At 32.5% G+C, this 8,684-nt stretch overlaps 1 pseudogene across 1 annotated transcript; it reads left to right on the top strand.

Annotated features, from left to right (window-relative positions):
- The first annotated feature begins 1,480 nt into the window (after positions 1-1,480).
- Positions 1,481-2,884, top strand: LOC148782515 (alpha carbonic anhydrase 7 pseudogene; annotated as a pseudogene). Its single transcript, XR_016053985.1, has 3 exons — positions 1,481-1,744; positions 1,887-2,074; positions 2,771-2,884. The product of XR_016053985.1 is annotated as an alpha carbonic anhydrase 7 pseudogene (transcript).
- The last annotated feature ends 5,800 nt before the right edge of the window (positions 2,885-8,684 follow it).

Below are 8,684 nucleotides of genomic sequence, written 5' to 3'. Positions count from 1 at the left end.
ATGCCAACTTCTACCAGTCCTCGAGGATTTTCCTGCTATGTCTAAGGTGACTTAAGTTGAGTCTTAGTTGTTTAAGCTTGAGATAGTTAGGGACCTAGATTTGGGATAGGTGGTCTAGGGTTTGCCAATAGGTTATGGTTTAATTTGGCGTTTCATGGAAATAAAAAGCATGATTGTAATGCAATTAATCTTGAAGAGCTTGGTTCATTGCTAGAAGAGGTTTTTAAAGAGATGAGAAATGATGACATATCCACAGATGATGATGATCATGGTGATGATGATGATGCATAGCTACATGACTTGGGGCTTACACCTTCCCAAACTCTTAAGTTTTGTATTAATTCTAATGACTCTACCGTGCTTTATGTTTAATTTTGAATCATTCTAATAACTTTTGTATTTAATATGGAGATCATGAATGTGAATAAATAAATAAATTTTAAAAATTTTAAAAAATAATTCTAATAAGAAAACATTTGGAACATTAGTTTCCATTATTTTTAGATGGAACACCTATTTGCATCTAACTTTAAGATGGTTAGACTTTCTGGACCGCATATGTAAAAATGCGGTCCAACCTGCTTGAAACACTTTTCCTAATCTAAAAACAATTGAAACTATGGGTCCGTAAGTTTTCTTCATATTTCTTTATATAATATATATATATATATATATATATATATATATATATATATATATATATATATTCATGATCTCCATGTTAGAGATTACATGTCCTTAAAAATTAGGTTCAAAAATCCATTAAAAAATAGATTTTTAGGAGTGAACTTATTTCTACATGGACTCGTAGAAACCGTGTCGAAAACCAATTCCCCGTTACCTGCCACACAAGCTACTTATTATTACATGACTTGAAATCCAAAACATTGGCGGACTCAATTACACAAATTTAAGTCATTGTTGTCTCGTTTTATTTATTTTTATATTGTTATTCGGGAAAATGTTTCTATGAGACGGCCAAGTCATCTATGGAAATGAGTTGTCCCTCTTAAATCTATTTTAGAGATGAATTGTGGTTTTAAATTTTTAAGGAATGAAAATCTCAACCATGATAAGAATCTTGAAAGAAAATAATTTTTTATTTTTAAAGACAATTTTTTTTTTTTTGGCGTACTTTGTGCATAGTCCACTGGAACTTTTGGGGCCACCATTTTCTAACACCCATCACGAAGATGGATGTTAAAGGTTAGGGGGACGCTATTGTAGAAGTGTGTCCGTTGACACACGCATTACTTTTCCTGTTTTATGTACAGATTCAGAGGCTGTCCAATAAATTCGGGTAACTTCGGGGGCATAGTTGAACAGTAACCGATTGTCAACTTGGGAAGTGGTACCTTCTTACCCCAAATTAACAGAAAAAAAAGAACAAGTAGACCAAATTACAGCTAATTATGAATAATAATAGATCACATTTCATCGTAGTTCGTCACAGCTGGTACGAACTTTGACAATTCTTTCATAGCTTTTTGTTACTATATCTGTATCAATTCATCTTCCCGGAAAGAAGAAACCCAGCCTATATATATTAGAACCCCAAGGGCAAGGCGATACTAAATATAAACCATTCGTTTGAGTAAGAGCTAGAGAGAATCAAGAATCAGAAACACATTTTGTAGAGAGAGGATCAACATGGATCTATGTAGGCCTAGCCTTTGCTTCACGTCCTCTTTCATTCTTTTTCTTATTATAACACAATCCGTTCCTTCGGCTTCTCAGAAAGTTGGTAATCTCCGCTACCCATTTTCGATCTCTCTTTGTATATTCTGGTCTTCCTGTGATTTATGTGTCAATGTTTTTCTCTCTCTCGTATGATGTTTTTGTTTAATGGGTGGTAGAGTATGAGAAAGAGTTTGATTATTTGGAAGGTAGTGAGAAGGGGCCGAAGCACTGGGGCGAGCTCCATCCCGAATGGGCGGCTTGCAGCAATGGGGATATGCAGTCTCCAATTGACCTGCATCAAAAAAGGGTGGAGGTTCTGCCAAATATGGGGTGCTTAAAGAGAGAATATAAGCCCGCCAAAGCAATCCTCAAGAACAGAGGCCATGATATAATGGTATCTCTCTCTCTGAGTCAGTTGAATAAAATCTAATTTTCATCTGGCTCATTCTCTCAGTGTGTATGCTTCATGAACACAAATGAAATTAATACTTCCTTTTTCATTTTTTCTTTTTTTTATGACTCCCTTTTAATTAGTGTGTCTTATATACACACAAGTGAACGATCATCCCCTCTCTTATGTTTTATTTGAACACAACGTTTTTCCATTAGCCAAAAGATTTCCTTCTCCCTTAGGAGGATACTATCCTTTCCTCCCTCGAGCAAACATTTGGGATCTCAAATTTAGGGATGTAATTTTTACAACCCAGACACTAGCCTTGGTAAAAAAAAGAAATTTAAAAAATAAACTCTCAATTTATTAGAAAAAAATTATGCCTCAATATTGAGACCCTCTAATTTTTTGAAGGGCTAGATCCAAATGATACAAAACTTAAAATTCAAAATTTTTCTTAAAAAAATTATCAGCTAGTAATTATTATATGCTTTTCAAAATTTTAGACTAAAAATTTCTCCTAAATAGATATTTGAGTGATGGAGGAGATTCACAGTATGCTCCTGCAGGAGCGTAGTATAATGCGCTCATTCCTTTATTAAGTGTGCAATTGTTTTTTGGGCCATTCATCTATAATTGTAATTGAACATTGTTCTCTTTCTACTTGTTCGTGTGTGTAACTGTAAATTGATATGGCAGCTTAATTGGGGGGAAAGTGGAGCTGGAACACTTGAAATAAACCAAACGGAGTATGTTCTCAAGCAATGTCATTGGCATTCACCCTCCGAGCACACTTTCAATGGTAGAAGTTAAATTAATTAATTAATTATGCTGTGTATGGGTCTCTCTCCTTTTTGATAGTTAGCAGATCAAGGAATAATAAAATATCGACCGACCAAAACATCGGTAATAAATCGTTTTTATTTTCAAAGTTATAGAATGGTGAATATTTTGGATTTGGTTAAAACAAAACATAGTTAAAAAATCGAATATGTAAAGATGATTACAATATAGAAGTATGATTTGCAGCTATTGTATAGATATATTAAGCCACTAAACAATAATTTTAGTAATGCTTGACAATTTTTTGTTGAAAGTTTTAATAAATGTAACAACAATGCTTACTCTATTGTCATAGTACAAAATATATTATAGATACAACAACAACAATATTGAATATAAGAACTAGTTAGCAAATAACAAGAATTGTGAACCAGGGTATAGGATTATTTTAAAAAAAAAAAAAGCTCCCAAAATAAGAATGCAGTTAATTAAAAGAAAACAAAAAGACCCAAATATATAAAATAGTGGTCCATCCAAATTACTATGTTGTACACACCAATGAAATAAATTAAAAAAACTATAAAATTAATCATACTTTTCTATACATAAAAAAACAACAAAATACTTATCCAAATTCAAATCTCGCACTGAATTCTTAGCTATCTCAATCATTAATACCATTGAATCTCACTCTTGCTCTTTATAAGGACTCAATGGGCTTAAAAATAAATACATAAAAGATTTTTCATTGGATTATTCTTCTTTTAATTCTACTTATTATTTTGAGACATACGATTGTTTTGATTATTTTTTTTGGAGTAATATATTGCTTGTATTTTTTCATATACCTTTTCTAAGAGAACTCATTGGTGAAGTTTTCCCATTGTTAATGTACTTATCTATAAATTAAAATTCATTAATATTAAGTTAATGATGAAATAAAGTTATAGGGAAGAAGCTTTTATTAAAAGTCTTTCTGAAAATAGATAAAATACGGATTTAGATCAGTTCCATTAAAAAACGTGATATTTTGGAGATCTTTCTAAAAATTAAGAGTTCTTAACGGATATCAAAAAGTAGGATTTGTAAATTTTTTTTTTTTTGTTTTAACTGGAGACTTGCTAACTATGCTTCTTTTATACTTTCGATTAATTGATCGCCGTCATTTCATTCCAAGGCCTTTTCCTCCTGTCGTGCACTTATTTCATAAATGTATTGCATTCACCTTTACTTACCAAAATTGACCAAAAATAATGGGGGTTTGTTTGATTCAGATACTCATTAGAGATGCACTTGGTTCACGAAAGCAAACAAGAGAAGAGAGCGGTGGTTGCGTTTGCCTACAAAATTCGCAGACCTGAGTCCTTTCTTTAGGAGGTAATCATGCACTCTCTCTCTAACGGCATTCTCACTCTCTCACGGTGTGCAAAATTCGATTCCCCACCAAAGTATGCTCCAGCGTTTGACAAACTGGCCGGATTGAACCAGAACGGGCGGGGTTACTCTAAACTGGCCTTTGGTCGGTCTAGTTTTAGTCGGATTTTGTGGTTAAGTTTCAATATGTTGAAAAAATTTAAAAAAATCTTTTAAAATTTTTAAAAAATAAACAAACTTATTTGTAATATATTTTTTAATGTTTTCTATCATTTTGGCAAAGATTAGAAAACATTTTTACCATCAATATTTATTTTTACATTTTCCTTTTTTTTTAATTATTTCTAAAGTACCCCAATAGATTATTTCAAAAATAGCACTATTTAAAACTTGCAAAATTTATATTTCACATATTTTTTTTTAATCTTTGTTTAGATGTGTTTCGTTTCGTTAAAGTTTTAATCTTTGCAATATATATATATATATATATATATTTATTTATTTATTTATTTATTTATTTATTTATTTAGAATATTTGGTCAGGCCAAGACTTACCCAGTCTTTTCGGGTTAAATGGAACCAATTCCAAGTTATTTTGACTAGCCCATATCCAGGTTAAGAGCCCAGTTCTTGTAATCGAACACTGTTATGCTCAATATACTCTTTAAACTCCATCCAGAGGGAATGATGGTCTCTCTCGTCCAATTGTGCCGAAGTCGTTTAAATAATCGCTTTTTTAATGATCTTTGGCCAGGCCTAGACTTTGCCCAGTTTTTCAGGTTAACCATAACCGGTTTCAAGTTATTTGGATTGGCCCATATTCGGGTTCCGAGCCCGGTTCATGTAATCAAACACAAGTCTGCTTAAATTTTGGTAAAATATGCGCTAGGGATACTTTTTAGATCTTAAATTTTGGGATGTAACTTTTGCAACTCATAAATTTTACACATATATGTTACTTCTACAAGTAAATTTTAAAATATGTATATATACTTGTACACATATATGTAAGGGATTGTATACAATGAGACTATTTATCGTTTATACAAGGCGGTCACAATTATTTACGACATTCAACGTGAAATCTGATAGCTTAGGGGTGTCAGGTCAATGAAATAAATGCAGCTACCCAATTTCACATCTAATGGTCAAGATTATTTGTGAACACCTTGTACCAAATGTAAACGGTCTCATTATATACTTTTCCTATATATAAATATTTTTATATTGTACAAAGGTACAGTATCTAGATGTTCTTTTTCGGATTTTGACACATAGCAAACTTATAAATAGACACATGTGTTTGTATCTAGCTAACATATTTTTCGGATTTTGACACTCATATCAAACTTATAAATAGAGACATGCGTTTGTGTCTAGATAACATATATGGCATCGTCTCTTTCTCCTTCCCAAATTTTTCTACGTTGGTCGACAGGCTTTTCGTTTCTCTCTCTCCATTGCTTTACAAAAAAAAAATTCGTGACGATTTTGTCTGCGATTGAAGAAATTAAAAAGTCCGGTTCTTTGATCATTTCAGGTCATGGGTAATATATTATCTATTGCGGAATCTAAAGATGCTGAAGCACAAACGGGGGTGGTGGATCCAAGGCACATAAGATGGGTAGTAGAAAGTATTACCGATATATGGGCTCTCTCACCACTCCACCATGCACACAAGGCGTTGCATGGAATGTAGTCAAGAAGGTTGCAACTTTCTCCCTCTAAATCTGCATCCTAAACATGCTTTACTACCTACTCTTTTCGACCACCATTTAACTCTTTTCACCTACCTTTGTTCAATCTTCAGGGGAATACGTTTTACAGACAGCAGCTGAGCCTCTTGAGGGCTGCAGTTCATTGTGTAAGCCTTTCAAATTTCATGATAAAATATATATATTACTACATCATTTATTTAGTTTAGTGCATCAATTATTTTTGCTATTAATATCTAGTTGTACGTGATCCTTGTTAAACAAAGGAATTGCATACAATGTGATCATTTACTTTTGATATAAAGAGGTCACAATTACTTACACCCTTCCTGTATCACAGAAAGCAGAGGCGAACGCAAGGCCAACACAGCCCATCAATAAACGAAAGTTCACCTCTACACCCCAAGGCCTCTTTGAGCTGTTCTCCATTTTTGATTTCAACATGTAACAACATTGGTGAATTACTTATGTTTGTTCTTTTAGGGGTATGTAATTTACATGTTACCTACTAATTTAGTTATATACAAATATAAAGAGGTGCCCTTCAATTCTTCTCTATTTGTTGTAACAATAGATCTATTCATGGTGTTTAATTATTCGCATTGTTGTGTGAGGAGTCATCGCAACCTTGTCAGATTCGTGATCTTGTGGCAAAAACAACTTATCATATGTATTGGCAGTTAGCATACGGATGCATCCTTAGCGGTAGAGGTAAAGTGCACCTTCAAATTTCATCACGGTATATAATTTTGATGTAAAATGTTTATCTCAAAAGCTATTTTTATATCTAATTATAAAATTATAAATTTTAAAAATTGTCAAATTCAAGTAGATCTATAAACGTATGAAAATCTTTAAAATGGACGGTGTAGATAATATGTTGTAAAATACACTATTTTTGAGACTTAAAATCTTTTTATTTTTCATGATCATACCTCTCGATGTCGAGATGATCAATCAAAAGGTTTTTCAATATTAAAACTACCTTTTCCGATAGATTTTTGAAGGTGCATCCGTAGTTCTACATATAAGGTTGCAACCTTATATAAACTTTTTCCTTTTAATATAAGAGAACTAGTGACACATTTCGAAATATTGGGCCAGTGTTTCAAAACCTGGATCAGTGGGCCAGGTTGTTCACCTGACATATCTATGTCAAATTGTTGGATCGGCAATCTGGATCGGTCCAAATTGGTCAAATCAATAATCCACAAAAATAAAAATAAATAAAAATGGAAATAAGGATTTGTGTGGTGGTGATATAGGGGGACCTAAATAACATTAGATAAGCTTTAGAAAAAAAGAAAAAAGAAAATTGGCGGAGGGGATTTTAAGTAGGAAACTAGGGCTGGACAAAGAGCTTCCTAAAACTGGTTCAGTCCCTTGATTCCTAGTCCAAGCTAAGGATTCCAAATTTAGACCTTGCGAAAGAGTGTCGTTTTTGTTCACACTATGAAAAGGAAAAGTTGTTCGTGCATCGCGGGACATGCACTTCGACAATAGCATTCCCTAACGCATTCAATATCCATCTTGCAAAGAGATGTTAAAAAATTGGTCCTACCAAAATTTAAAATTGACAACTAAAATTATATATCAAAAAATCTTTTTTCCCCTTTAGTTTCGTACTCATCGTGGTTGAGATTTTCATTCTTTAAAATTTTGTATTTAAAATCCATTTCTAAAATAAATTTTGTAGAAATGACTCGTTTATATAGATGAATCAAACGGTTCATAGAAACCATATCCATAAAAATTATTAGAAATTTCCTATTACTGCAAGTTCCAACTTGCACCTACCTTTATAAGCTATTCCCAACCAGTATATGTTTAGGCTCATGAACATAAGCCCCTGGCATTTTCACCCTTATTATTGGGTGTAAATAACAAAAAAACTTGAGTGCAATGTTACTCTCCAAGGACTCCAAAATGATATCAATGGTTTGGATGCAGTTTTTCAAAACACAGTATCCGACCCTGAATCAACAGGGACTCATTTCGGTACAACTTGTCCAACTAGGGCATTTCTTGAGTTGGATCGTTGTACAAACTCAAAAAAACAAAAAAGAAAAATAAAAACCAAAAAAATTGAAACTTTTGGTTCGATTCTGGTTTGAATCAGATGATTCCAATTGTAACGGGTTATTATTTCTAATACATATTGGAAGTGTATTTCTCTAGGAATAACCAGCTTAAATTAAGGAATATGTACGACCAAAAGTCATATCAAATTATCATTGATGCATCCAAAGAGCAATTTCATGAATATTTACAAAAATAAATAAATAAATAAAAATAATCATGATCTTAGAATTCACCACTATTATATATGTTACATCTCTGCTTTAGCTTGACCTTGGAAAGAAATCCCAATGTCTACACCCACTTCGGCAACATTGATTTAGTACTTTAGAAAAATAAATTATTCAATAGGATTTTTTTTAATCTAAAAATTTTCCAACTCAGAACCTAAAAAAGTCAAAAAATTGATATGGTTGGTATGCAATTTTAACATGTCCTTTCTGGTAAATTCAAGGTGCGTATTTAAGTTTGTTTTCCTCTTCTCATGTTATCCTCTTGTCTTTAAAAATTGAAAATTTTAATCTAAAATTTTCCAACTTGTCCAACTAGGGCATTTCCTGAGTTGGATCGGTGTACAAACTCAAAACACCTAAATCTAACAATAAAAACAAAAAAAATTGAGAAAATTCCATGGTTTCTTAGAGCAAGATTGCGAAGCAACA

The sequence above is a fragment of the Amborella trichopoda genome, chromosome 4 (genome assembly GCF_054954075.1).
Source record: "Amborella trichopoda isolate Santa Cruz 75 chromosome 4, AtrichopodaSantaCruz75HAP2 v2.0, whole genome shotgun sequence".
Taxonomy (NCBI): Eukaryota; Viridiplantae; Streptophyta; class Magnoliopsida; order Amborellales; family Amborellaceae; genus Amborella; species Amborella trichopoda.
This window is presented reverse-complemented; position numbering and strand designations above follow the sequence as displayed.